Source organism: Muntiacus reevesi, chromosome 3, assembly GCF_963930625.1.
Source record: "Muntiacus reevesi chromosome 3, mMunRee1.1, whole genome shotgun sequence".
NCBI classification, from domain to species: domain Eukaryota; kingdom Metazoa; phylum Chordata; class Mammalia; order Artiodactyla; family Cervidae; genus Muntiacus; species Muntiacus reevesi.
The window spans coordinates 143,962,239-143,976,697 of record NC_089251.1 but is presented as its reverse complement, the minus strand read 5'-3'; the positions used below and the strand labels follow the sequence as shown (position 1 = coordinate 143,976,697).

At 40.9% G+C, this 14,459-nt stretch overlaps 1 protein-coding gene across 1 annotated transcript in view; it reads left to right on the top strand.

Moving 5' to 3' along the window:
• CD28 (CD28 molecule) overlaps positions 1-14,459 on the top strand; it is an 84,140-nt gene that overhangs the window by 62,793 nt on the left and 6,888 nt on the right. The gene's annotated exons all lie outside the window — the stretch shown is intronic.

Below are 14,459 nucleotides of genomic sequence, written 5' to 3'. Positions count from 1 at the left end.
TCAGAGGAAGGACATGACTTGCCCTTGGCTTTAGGGAGAATGTGACTGTTATTCTTTTTCCAAACTCAAAAGCTAAAACCCCTGATTTATCAAGAGAGGGGAATATGATGAAGAGTTTTAGTTTGTTACACTATGACTTAACTTTTCTAGGCCTTCATTTCCTCATCTCATATACAACGGGATTGGGACGAGAAGACATCTCAGGTCTATTTCTTGCTTAAAAATACTTCTTAAATGGGATAAAAGGTTTAGTTTTTATCAGCTCTAACAAGGCAACCAGATCACCCCACCCCTTTGTGGATGCTCTTATGACAGAGAAAACAAAAGAATTGCGACAAGTCACCTTGGAAATTGGAGAGATTGTGAACCAGGGTCTTAGATACCAATATGCTTAGAAATGACTGCAGGGTTTGGGGGAATAATATTGCCTTTGTTCTCCCCATCTTCCTACATAATGTTAAGGTTTAACACTAACTATTTTTTGAACTTCCAGGTGATGACTTACCTAGAAGATTCTGAATGTGCCAAGGTGATCCTAAGCAGACTTCTCAAAGGTGTAGACTTCCCAGGTGGTGCAGTGGTAAAGAACCCGCCTGTCAGTGCAGGAGACACTAGAGATGAGGGTTTGATCCCTGGGTTGGGAAGACCCCCTGGTGTAGGAAATGGCAACCCACTCCAGTATCCTTGCCTGGAAAATTCCCATGGACAGAGGAGCCTGGTGAGCTCCAGTCCATGGGGTCACAAAGATTTGGACACAACTGAGCACACACACCCAAAGATTTAGGGAGAAAGAAACAGGAAAAATGTACTGTTGTCTTCTTTACAGAGTTGTTTTGAATGAGGACTCAGAATGATGGTGGCTCAGGAGGAAAACAAGGTTCCCAAGATTTGGTTACTGGATTAAAATATGTGTTTAGAATACAATATATTAATACAGCCAGTTCATTGACACCTATGGGCATCTGTTAACTGAATTACTGCTATAATATTTATGTAGAAAGTTATAAAATCCTGGTTACCTACCACTTGAACTATAAGCAACCTTTTGGGGTAACAAAATTTGATTCTTAGACTGGTCTGGTGGCCTTTGGTATCATGCATGCTCAGTCACTCTGTTGTGCAGCTTCATGGGCTGCAGCCCACCAGGCTACTCTCTCCATGGAATTTTCCAGGCAAGAATACTGGAGTGGTAGCCGTTTCCTACTCCAGGGAAGCTTCCTGACCCAGGGATTGAAACTGTGTCTCCTGTATTGGCAGTTGGGTTCTTTACCACTGAGCCACTGGGAAGCTCCAGCTTTTGTTGTAGGTAACTCTTTTATATCAAAGAAGATGCTCCATTATGTTGTCCTCTTAGATGATCTTTCTAGCATTAGGAGCTGAGAGGATAATGCAAAGCCTTGATGGTGGAGCCTAAGTCCCATCACACTCAAGTTTTTTCCTTTTGAAGATTTTTTGATGTTGACCATTTTTAAGGGTCTTCATTGAATTTGTTACAACATTGCTTTTGTTTTGCATTTTGGATTTTTGGCCGAGAGGCATGTGGGATTTTAGCGTTCCAACCAGGGATTGAACCCACACCTCCTTGCATTGGAAGGTGAAGTCTTAACCACTGGACTGCCAGAAAGTCCCTCCACTCAAGTTTCTGTCGCTTTGTATGTATATGGCTGGGTAGTGTCTCTGAATGGTAGGGATGGATTATGGTACAGGCAGTGTTTTTTTTAGCAGGTTTAATAATAACTATTATGCTAATATAGATGGCATTTCAATGTATGTGTCTATCTCTGATTTTCTTGAGCTCTAGTCCAACTCGTCAAACTCCTGAACTTTTCCTCTAGGATGCCTTACCTGACCATCAAACACAACATACGTAAAACACAACAACTTTTTTTCAAACAAATTTCCTCTCTTCATTTAGCTAATTTTGTCACTGGTCTCTCCTCTAGTCCATGAGCTACACGTCATTTTGATTCCTGCTCACTATCACCAGGCATGACCCAGCACCAACACCTCACCCACCCCTTCTATCTCAGCTGCTCCCTCTGAGCCTCAGACCCCAGGGGTTCACAGTGATGCTGTTGGCTCAGCTCTTACCTGTCTCTGCCTCAGCCCCACCCTCATTCCTAGCTAATGCGCTCCCTGCTAAAGCAGCACTTACTGCCTTAGTCTCAGTTCAGGTGTTTTCAATGTCTCCCATTGCTTTCTAGTAAAATCCATGTGCCTTTTTCTTGGCATCAAAAGCTCACCATGAGGCATCAGGCATCTTCACTTACTTTCCTTCTATGTAGATACAATGTTCAGCTGATCCCCAATAAATCCTTACACTAAAAGGCATTTCCTTCACATTAGCCTGTTTAAATTTGCCCAGAAGTTCATGGCCCAGTTAAAGTCCAGTCTTCACAAAAGCAGACTCTTCCCGCACAACTGTCAGTGACCCTCTACAGGCCTCACACACCGTATCTGGCCTTGCAGCATAGCTAATTGTCAACCTGCCTTAGGATCTCTCCTAGAAGGAAGAGACTGCATCTTTTACATCTTCCCATCTCCCAGCAACCTAGTACAGTAGGCCCCATTACTTATTTGCTGAGTGAAAGCTTGACATTGTCAAGGTAGAAATTGGAATACCAAAGAGTAATTTTCTGACACATCAAAATTTCTTTTCAGAAAGTATTCGTTGATCGTATTGATAACTTTTCTCTCTCAAGAATTAGTGCCTTAGATCTAGGTGCTTGGATGGGACTTTTTGTCCCTATCTGACCTCTGAGTTACTTTCTGACAATTGCCTGGAGCACAGCAAGTTTTTAAAAGGCCAAGGTCAATTGTCCTCTGCAGAACAGTGTCTGGCTGTGTGAAGACACAGATCAAGGCTGAAGGTGGTGCTTAGACTGGTGAGGGCCAATAGAAGCTTCTATTTCTGTTTCTATTATCATCTGTCATTGTATGTACTTGTTTGAACTACAGTCTCTTTAGGTTTTGTTTGAAAGTCACATGTGCTCTTGGTAAGACTTACTGTACATATATAACTTATGGTTGTGCTTACACAGTCCTGGGGAGGGCTGGTTGCTTGGCTTGACTGTTTTTCCCTGCAGAAGTCATTGCTTCTGTCATGGTGGTCTCCTTTACATGACTCTCTTTTCCTTCTGATTCTGGGAACCTTGCCCTTCCCTTGTACCTTTAGATCTGGGGGTGGTTATAACTCTGCTGCTTTTAGCTATGGGTTCTAGTATTGGGTTGGCCAAAAAGTTCATTTGGGTCTTCCCGTAAGCTGTTACAGAAAAACCCTAATGAATGTTTTGGCCAAACTGATACTATATCTTGTGCTTCCAAACCTTTGCCAACAGTTTTCTTCTATTATTATTATAAATAACTCACCTCCTATTGCCCAGTTTTGAGTGTGCTGTTTTCTGAATGAGACAAAGTATACATACATGGACTATGCTTTTACAAAGCCCTTTTTGGGAGGGGCTTCCCATCAATATTTATTCCTTATGAAAATGAGAAGAGTTTCAAGATGACAATCAATAGAAAACTAGATGAAATGACACCAAAGTTATTTTGAAAACATCATGTGAATTACCCCTTTTTTTATTTCCCTGTTTTAACATGGATTTCAGAGAGTCTGGAGCCTTTCAGAGTTTGATAGCTTTGTTTTCCTCTTTGTTTTCACTGAAAAGGATGGTGAGAGATGCTGTAGTCTGATGCTTCGTGTTCTTTCTCACATCTGTGTGAAGCCAAGCCACCAGCTAGAGTTACCAGAGCCTCCGATGGCTGGGTGTCCCTGGCCTCCAAGGCAGCACAGTTCGTCCTCTAAGTTCCTGAGCAAACCCTGGGCTGGCCTGCGGGCCACCTGCCTCTTGTGGAGCCTGAAAAAGGAGTCAGTGGTCAGATGCCACGTGTGGAAGGGTATCCCAGGCGTGAACAGGAAATGTGCTCAGAGGAAAGTTACGGTAACTTCACCAGCTCTGTGGTCAGGGGGAGGTGTTCTGTGCCAGGGGAACCAGCGTCACCTTCACACTATGTTCACAAACATCGCAGGGCAAGATGGTTGAGAAGAGAAGGATTTCATTTTTTTTTTTTTTTTTTTGGTTCCCTCCTAACATGCTAAGTTCTGTTCAGTTAGAATTTTTAAAAAGGAAACAAGGTGATTAGGATCTTAACAACCTGATTGTTAAATGGCAGAAGAAGCTCTGATTGTGATGCTCAGGAAAAAAGTATTAGTTGCTCAGTCATGTCTGACTCTTTGTGACCCCATGGACTGTAGCCCACCAGGCTCCTCTGTCCATGGGATTTCCCAGGCAAGAATATTGAAGTAGGTTGCCATTTCCTTCTCCAGAGGATCTTCCTGACAGAGATGCACCCAGTGAAGTTCTTAAGAAGTTCTGAAGAAAAACGATGTTGGTAAAGAAACATGTATGCCGGATAGCACAGGGACCTCAGCTCTGTGCTCTTTGATGACCTATAGGGGTGGGATTGCGGGGGTGGGGGTGAGGAGGGGAGGCTGGGCAATAGGGAGGCTCAGAGGAGGGAATATATGTATACATGTAGCTGATGTGGTTTGTTGTGCAGCAGAAATTAACACAACATTGTGAAGCATTTATATAGCAACAACAACAAAAAAAAGTAAGAAGAACGCACTATTTACAAATGACCAAAAAAGAAAAAACCCAACGTGTAGTCTATCTTCTTTAGTGCTTCTTTAACTTCAGTTAAGGAATACAGCCTTCAGTCCTAAGTTCTGTCTATTCCATTTTGGTTCACCAGCTTCTGCATGCCATTGGATTTCTCTTTGGTGCTACGGTAAAGAAAAGGAAAGATGGAATATTGTAAATTAAACATGACAAATAAGTGTAATTCACAAAGGCCCTGAAGTTAGGATTTGCCCAGTGAAGTATAGACTGAAAGTGACTTTGTGTATTGACTAATGTTCGTGTTCAAACTCTCTTGGACATTTGGGCAAGCTGAAATAGAATTGTTTCAATGGTATAATTATTGCTTGTGTATCTGAAATAATGATAAGAGACATTTCAGTGACAATCCTGTCTGTAGGCCTTATCTGGGCTCTAACTATGACCTTTAGGAAGTCTCTGACATTGTAAGCAAGATCTTTTGTGTAGAGACAAAGTGAGTTTGGTGACAGACTTTTTCTGAATATGACCATGAAATCAAGTCCATCTTGCTAAATGTACGAAATTGGTTTTCTATTCATTCATGATTTGATACATTACTCCTAGAAACATGAACACGTAAATTATATCTTAGCTCTTCTAGAATTTGTGTGACCTTGTTTAGAAAGCCATTTCCTTCTTTGGTTTTCAGTTGCCTCTTCTGTAAAATAAAGGATTGGCTGAGATCACCTCCAACTTTCCTTCCAGCAGAGCAGTTTTGGTAGGATGGTGCTCCAGGAAAATGGGGTAGAAAATGAAATTTATCTTGGTCCTGTCCTCTTCCCACTTCACCGACTCCTCTATTCAACAGTAATCTCCTCCCTAATGCTCACTTATGTGCCATCCAACTATCAGGTCCAACTTTGAGAAGGTCTAGAAACAATCACCAGGGAAGGCAATGGCAACCCACGCCAGTGTTCTTGCCTGGAGAATCCCAGGGATGGGGGAGCCTGGTGGGCTGCCGTCTATGGGGTCGCACAGAGTCGGACACGACTGAAGCGACTTAGCAGCAGCAGCAGCAGCAGAAACAATCTCTGAAATTATGTTGAAATTTTGATGCAAACTGGCAGAGGGAAAAGAACGTGGAAATTCACAATACCATATGTAAAGTAGATTGCCAATGGGAATTCACTTGTAGGACTCAGGGAACTCAAACAGGGGCTCTGTGACAGGCTGAAGCGTGGGATGGGGAGGGAGGTGGGAGGGAGGTTTGGGAGGGAGGGGACATGGCTCCTATAGCTGATTCTTGTTGATGTATGACAGAAAACCAGAAAATTCTGTAAAGCAATTATCCTTCAATTATAAAAACAAACAAATGAACAAAAAAACCCACTAGAAGTCATGAGGCATGAGCCAAGTCCTAAGGGTCACATACTTGTCTGGGAACCTTGGGGAAGAATTAGACCTTCTGCACCTGTTTCCTCATCTGTGAAATGGGTGTGAAGATGACTGTCCTATTTATTTATTTCACAGGTTAATGTGGAGCTCATTTGAGATAAAATAGGAGAAAGCACTTTGTAGCTCTATGAATATAGACCCTAGGTGCTCATTTGTCAATGTGTTTCCCACACTGCATTTTAGGCTTCACTTTATTTTGCAATCAAAGCATTAACTGAACAGGTGGGGAGTGTCCTTTTAGGGTCAGGGTTCCTTCCCTGGTGTTTGGAACCACACCTTAGAGATGGTTATCCACTCCACCTGTTCAGAGCATTGTTTATTTTTATAGTAATTGGCCCATTTACAATAGGCCAAAAGGGAAAGTTTTGTTTTGTTTGTTTTTGGTAACCAAGCTCCCTTCCCCTCTTTCTCATGGAAGCACAAGCAACTTTCAATTTTCCAGAAGTCAACTGTATCACAAATTCACAGATTATCTGTGGGAAATCTTTCAGTTCTCACTGCCTTGCTCACAAGCAGCAGATAAGTACCTTCTCACCTCCCGGCTTACTCTTCATGTTGCCTGTTGTCAAGGAGGAGTTGTGAGGGAAAGAGGTTTGAGGTTACTGCTTCCTGTCTCCACACCTTTAGCTGGGTTAGCTGCTAGGAAAGGCTTTGAAAAGCAAAGCACTAAATTCATCATCAAAACAACTTGCCAATTCAATTAGAGACATGTCAGTCAAGCCAATCTTTTGAGATCAGAAGCCAATACAATTGATGGATTGACAATGTCTCTCTTTTAATCTAGTAGGTTTGACCTAGGTAGACTAACTACTCACAAGATGGAAAACCAACTATTTCCAGGGAAAGGGGTGGGTCTGCTAAGAAAAAATTAACCTGAGAAGGATGCTTTCCACTTCTAGCACTAACTGGAAAACAAAAAGGAATCAAACAGAACTTAGTATGGGGAAGCTAAATATTTCTCTGGTTTCTTCTTCTGAGTCTAGATAGGTCCTTGAATTTTACGATATGTCCTAAATTATTTGAAGTACTGTGGAACCCCTCAGGGAATCAAAATGTGTATCAAATCCAAATGTCATTTGGGGTTCTGGTTTTTGGTTGCTTCGATGGATCCATGTTATTACTTTAGTATCACAGAGTAAGCGGTGTGCATTTTTTACACATGCCTCATTTTAAGAAAAAAGTAAGAGGAATCAGAATTATTGTGTCTACGGGAAGTCATAGTGATGACATATATTTAATATCACTTAGAACAACTGATTATCTTTTTCTACCACCAAAAGTAATCTCCTTTCTTTAGTGTTTCTCTAAAGCAGATGTAGATTTTGAAGTCCTTATGAACTGGTTTGTCACTTAGGTTTTTCTGAATGATGGACATAAATGAACCAAGGTGGGACCAAGTACTATAAGGCTATACATGTTGAAAAACAAGAGGTTCTGTTGGCCAGAATGAATTCAACTTGAATCTTAAACTGGGAGGCTGTTGTCCACACTAGCACATATTAAATGAACTACTTCAAGCATAGCTGCTAATTTTAAAAAGATCTGTGCTGATATGGAAGAGAGAGGAAAGTAAACCTTGATAGATAAATTGGACATCTCTTTTCCTTCAAATGGCCATTTAACCAATATTTTTTGAGCTTTTTCTCAACAAAATATTGGTACAAAGGGTCATGCAAGAAGGCACTTTTCCTTCCCTTGCTCAATTGCTGGATAAGCCATCAGCCAGGAGAATACTGACAGTAAGAGCCAGCCTAAAAACTAGGATCTTGGATTGCTCTTCCCTAAGTAGTACTGGAGGAGAGTGGGCTCAGGAGAAATCTGATTGATCAGTAATAACACTGCTGAGGTCTGAATTGGAGGTTTCATGATCAACGGAAAGAAAATCTATCTTTCAGTTCTCTCATTGTATTATGCTTTGTGAAGGAAAGCAGAGGATGACCACTGCTTCTCCCTTCTGAAAAAGAGTAAATGCTGACTAAGCCCCACGGAGTTGACTGTGGGCCTGAGAAGTTTTGAGGTCATTTGCTTTTTCTTTGCAATGATCCCTTAGGCTGGAAGAATGTCTTCCTCACAGCCCAGACGTCCAAAGTCCACCTCAGTTTCTGAGCTGTCATGTAATGAATGAAGACATAGGCAAAAGGAAAGCGGGGTTACTTACTGGTTGGTCTGTGTGGTCTGAGGACAGCATTTATAACTCCCTCACTCACCACATCTAAGCCCATGCTGAGTTCTGCCAATTTTAGCCTGTTAAGTATTTCTTGAGTTCATCCACTTCTTTGTAACCATAGTTCAGGCCCTTATCATCTCTTGCCTAGACTACTGCAATTGCATCCTAACTGGTCTCCATATTTTCACTCTTGTTCTCTTTAAATTTACCTTCCACATTTATGCTATGGGGATCTATATAAAATGAAAACTCATAGGTATGACTCTTCTGCTTAAACTCCTTCAGCAGGCCCTCAGCATCTGCAGGAGAGAGCCCAAGCTGTGAACTGCGCTCACTTTGCCAATCTTGTCTTTAACAACTCAGGTCCAGCAAATGGAGGTAGTAGCAATTCCCAACAGCTGCCGTACTCAGTATTTTTCTCTTTGTCTTTATCTTTCCCACAGTCCCCTACCTCACCCACACCCCCTGAAACAAAGGCTCAGCTAGGAAACTTTTACTTAATAAAAATGTGCTGAATCAACATATGCATAATCCTTAGAAGACTCAGGTCAGCAGTCACCTCCTCCGGAAATCTTTAGCTGGTTCCCTCTAATCTTTAGCTGCCCCCACTAATGCAGATCACTGTGCCGCTGTTTTTAGAGTAGCTGTCTGTTCATAGAGAAGGGACTTGGGGACACAGTGCGGGAAAGAGAGGGTGGGGCGAATTGAGAGTAGTACTAACATGTACACTCTACCATGTGCAGCACAGGGAGCTCAGCTTTGTGCTCTGTGATGACCTAGAGGAGCAGGGTGGAGGTGGAGTGAGAAGGAGGCTCAAGAGGAAGGAGATATATGTGTCCTTAGCGCTGATTCACGTTGTATGGCGGAAACCAACACAACATTGTAAAGCAATTATCCTCCAATTAAAAAAAGAAAAAGGAGCAGTCTGTTTATGTATCTTTCTTCCCCACCAGATTCTGAGCTGCCCAAGGACAGAAGCTGAGCCCTGCTTCCCTTTGGGAAATTGGTTTCTCTCTCCTAGTGCATCATGGAAGGGTGTCATGCCTGAGTTCTCAAGATGCACCAAGCGACCTCCTGGAGTGTAGATGCTTGAGCTCCTCTTCCTCCTTCGCTCTCCATGTCACTGTGGGTGCTGGGAGGAGGAAGCCAAACTGAGAGATGATCCAGGATTTCTCTTCAGCCTCACTCAGTTTTCTTGCCCATGCACCCGCCTCTGCACCCTCCTTTTTAAAAATCTCTGCAAAGAAATTCTATTCTCATGTTTTTCTTTTTTTCTTACATCAGCTTTCAAAGGGATATCAGAAAGAATTTGAATGCTCGTTAAAACAAAATTCAAGTAATTAGTCATGGAAACACACTTCCTGGGGTCCTCAATAGGCAGAAATACAGATACCTAACCTGAAAAGGAGTGGCATCTAGCATTTCTTGCTGGGTTGATTCTTCCAGTCAGAACCAACCCAGTGATTCTTTCTAAGTAAGCAAAGAAAAAGGCCATGGAAGATAAAACAAAAGATGAGTTGGATTTTCCTATCAAGACAAGCTGAACTTTTGGAGTCTTTACATGTTAACTTCTCAGTGCTTTTAGAGAGTATTTGTTATGGTGAGTAATAAATGAAGTTAAAGTTGCTATTGAGACACAGATTTTGAATAAGGACTTAGAGATGCTAGGCAGAGTTAGCTGCTAAGAACGGTACAGTCTTATCACCATCTTTCACTTGTCAATTATTTAATGAGACTCCCTTATTCAGACAGTATTGTACAAAAAAGTGTAACCTCTTGCCTTTGCTCAAAGGAGACTTGGAAACTAGGGGTGTAGAGAAAATACATGCAGATCAAAAGTTAAACAACTGGAAGCCTCTGAAACAAGAGGTATTCAAAATGTAGAACAGAGAGTAATAGTTTTGAGACCTAAGAAAGGAGAGATGCTGGAGGTCAAGGAGTCACTGAGCAAAGTACACAGAGAGATACTCACAGCGTGTCCTGGGAAGGTATCTTAAGTGATCTGGCTAACTGGAGGTTTTTGGTTTGAGGAATTGAGGTTGGAAAAGCTTGTGGAAGCCTATGAATTGAGGGTAAGAAATGAGTTTCAACCTTTAAGCCACTGGTTCTTCAACTTGACTGCACATTAGAATCTCCTGAGAAATTTAAAATATACTGATGTCTGGGTCCTATACCCAAAGATTCTGATATAATTGGCCCAAGAATCAAGAGTTTCTTAAGCTCCGAGGTGACTAATGTGCTGTCAGCTTGAGAACTCTGTTAGGCTATAGCGGTTTTCAATCCTGACTGAATATTAGAATCACCTGGGGGAATTATTAAACTAATACCAAAGACACACAGAATCAGGAAAAAAATTTGCAAATCACATATCTTGATAAAGGAACATATATCAAAAATGTGTAAAAAACTCCAACAACTTGATACTAACAAGATAACTGATCTGAAGCTGATCTGAATAGATCTGAATGACATTTCTGAATAGATCTGACTAGATCTGAAATGATCTGAATAGACATTTCTCTAAAAAGGATATACAGATGGCTAACAAGTACATGAAAAAATGCTCAGCATCATTAGTCATCAGGGAAATGCAAATCCAACCATAAAGAAATACCACTTCACAACTCTAAGATGGCTATAGTAAAAAAAAGATGGACAGCAACAAGTGTTGGCAAGCATGTGGAGAAATTGGAACCTTTATATGCTGCTGGTGGGGATGTAAAATGGTGCAGTTGCTTTAGAAAACATTTTGGCAGTTCCTCAACAAGTTAAATATAGAGTTTCCATAATGACCATCAGTTCCACTCCTGGCATATACCCAAGAGAATGGTAAATGTTCATCCACACAAAAACTTGTACATGTTCATAGCAGCCTTATAAAAGATAGCTAACTAGTGGAAACAATTGATCAATGAAAACACAAAATGTGGTATATCCATACAGTGGGATATCATTTGGCCATGAAAAGGAATGAAGTTCTGATACATGGTACAACATAGATCAACCTTGAAAACATGTTAAGTGAAAGAAGCTAGGCACAAAAGAACACATACTGTATGATCCCATTTATATGAGATTCCAGAATAGGTAAACCATAGAGATAGAAAATAGATTAGTGATTGCCAAGGACTGGAAAAAAGGAATGAGGAGGGGAGGCTAATGGGTATGAGATTTTTTGGGGGGAGTAATGAAGTATTTTGGAATCAGATAGTGGTGATCCATTCACAACTTTGTGACTGTAATAAAAAGTCATTGAATTGTATACTTAAAAGGGTGAACTTTTAAGAAAGGTGAGTTTATGGTATATGAACTGTATGTTGAATGTGAAATTCACTCAGTCATGTCTGACTCTTTTCAACCCCATAGACTATAGTCCAAGGAATTCTCAAGGCCAGAATGCTGGAGTGGATAGTCTTTCCCTTCTCTAGGGGATCTTCCCAACCCAGGGATCAAACCCATGTCTCCTGCATTGCAAGCAGATTCTTTACCAGCTGAGCCACAAGGGAGTCCAAGAATACTGGAGTGGGTAGCCTATTCCTTCTCCAGTGGATCTTCCTGACCCAGGAATTGAATCAGGGTCTCCTGCATTGCAGGTGGATTCTTTACCAACTGAACTATCAGGGGAGCTGAATTATATCTTAATAAGTTATAAAAAATAAAAAATGAAAAGAATCAATCAGTCCCCCACCAACATTAACCAATTAAATTAGAATTCCTGAATGGGAGCCAGGCACATGTTCTTCTTCTTTTGTGACAAATTTTATTTGTTTATTTGGCTGTGTTGGGTCTTAGTTGGGCAGGCGAGATCTTCCATGCATCATGGAAGATCTTTCCTTGCAGCTCATGGACTCTTTAGTGGTGGCATGTAGGCTTCGGGCCACTTGGGTTCAGTTGTTCTGCAGCATGTGGGATCTTAGTTCCCCAACCAGGGATCGAACCAGAGTCCCCTGTATTGCCCGGCAGATTCTCAACCACTTCGTCCTGGGAAGTCCCCAGGGACAGGTTCTTGATGTACAACTAGGGCTGAGAACTATGCAGTGGCACAGTGGTAAAGAGTCCATCTGCCAAGGCAGGAGATGCAGGTTCAATCCCTGGGTTGGGAAGGCCTCTGGGAGTAGGAAATGGCAGCCTACTCCATTATTCTTGCCTGGAAAATTTCATGGACGGAGGAGCCTGGTGGGCTATATAGCTCATGGGGGTCACAAAAAGTCAGCCATGACTGAGCATGCAGGCACATGCAGGAGATGAAAATCTATTAATGATCTATGCAGCTTTGTTTTCCCCAAAGCGGAAACAAAATACTTAAGTACATGGATTCCAATCCAGTTTCAACTGTAAATTTCATTTTTAAGAGATTATTTTATTGACCCTTCAGTATGGATACGTGGGTGTATTGCTTCAAATAACCCTTTTCAAAAAATGCAAATAGGTAGACAACTGTTAGTATACCTCAAAGCAATAGAAAAAAAAGTTTTTTTGTATTGAATTTTGAATCAAAGACACCAAGTGATTTATTGTTTCAGATAATTTTGAAAAGTCATGGTTGCAAAGTTGACTCTCAGTGTGTCAATGGCCTATTTTTCAAGCGATTGTAATTTACTTGAGATTTAGTCTTCACTTTGCTCACCATCTGCTCAGTGATATTAGGTAGATCATCCAAAGTTTCTAGGCCTCATATAGTCACTACCGAAAAAGGAAATATAATGTCATGTGCTAGAGAATGGGGATATAGTGGGGAAAAAACAAGATAGATAGATATGCTTTCTTCCCTTATGCAGATTTCATGTTCTTTGCTTAAAAGTGAAGAGACTGAACTAGGTGGTCTCCAAATTTTCTGATCATTTACCGAGGATAATATAAAGGTAGAAGACAGACTAGAGAAATAACTCCTGTGGGCCTCTTGGGCTTCTTCCATCTTCTGTGATTTAAAGAAATAAATATGCAAGTGTCTTGGAAGGTTACGTTCAGAATTTGCTATGGAGGATAAATTTGTTGGGTAACATTTTTGTTACCTCTTTATCCAATTCTTGGAATGGACAATAAAATAAAAATGTTTCAAAACACTTAAATTCCTTCATAAAAGGATGAATCAAAGCTTAAAATATCAATACAAATCTACTTGTTTATCTATGTCAGGGGTTAAAAGCCACTTTCAAGTAAACCACTTGATTAGGAAATTAATACAATTAAGCATGATTAACATGTTAGAAATCTCAGCGTAGATTAAAAAATTCCAAATGCATAGCTGTTGTGTTCAATCCCAACAGAAGGCCACTTTCTGCCTTCCAAGTGCCTTCCAACTTACTCCACTGTTCCATTCAAAGGAGAATGAAAATAATATCAAAATGTACACATTCAGTGTAATTACCTCCCAAAGAGCTCCTGTGTTTTTGTCTGCCAGGAGAAAGTCTTTGCTGGAGATCTGTTTGTTTTAACATATCTTGATTTCAGAAAAAAAAAAAAAAAAAGTCCTTATGTTCTTTTTTCTGTGTGTGTTCCATTATTTTAATTACTTACAAATTAGAAAGTTAGCATGGTTTGTTAGAGTCAGATCTAGTCTTTAAGTCCCAATTCTACTACAAAGTAGCCCTGGTTCTCAGTTTCATCTTATGATACATGCCCTCCTTCCTTATGGAACTGGAGGAAGAGAAAAGTGAGATGTTATATTGAAAAGCACTTCGAAATCTAAGAAATCACATAAAGATACTATTATTAATTATCAATACTAGTTATGTATGTCACCTATATTAACTTTTGAATAACCTTAAGATCCCATTTCTCACCCATTTTTCACTTACAGAAAGTTAATAAACCTTGAATATTTATCTTGCTCAGCAGTCACAATGGATTAAAAAATTGAGACTAAAGAGAGGAAGCAACTTATGAAGCAAGCTGTTGTTTCTTCGCTAAGTCATGTCTGACTCTTTTTCAACCCCGTGGACTGTAGCCTGCCAGGGTGGTCTGTCTATGGGATTTCCCAGACAAGACTAGTGGAGTGGGTTGACATTTCTTTCTCCAGGGGATCTTCCCGACTCAGGGATCAAACCTGCATCTCCTGTGTTGGTAAGTGCATTCTTTACCACTGAACCACCAGAGAAGCCCATGAAGCAAGCTAGTAACAAACAAAAAGAACTTAGGATGAAGTCCAAACTCTCAGTGCTTTCTTCTCCCCTTCTGTCTCTCCTCCTACCCCCATCTCTCTCTCCCTCTCCTTTTTGTCTTTATACTCTTTT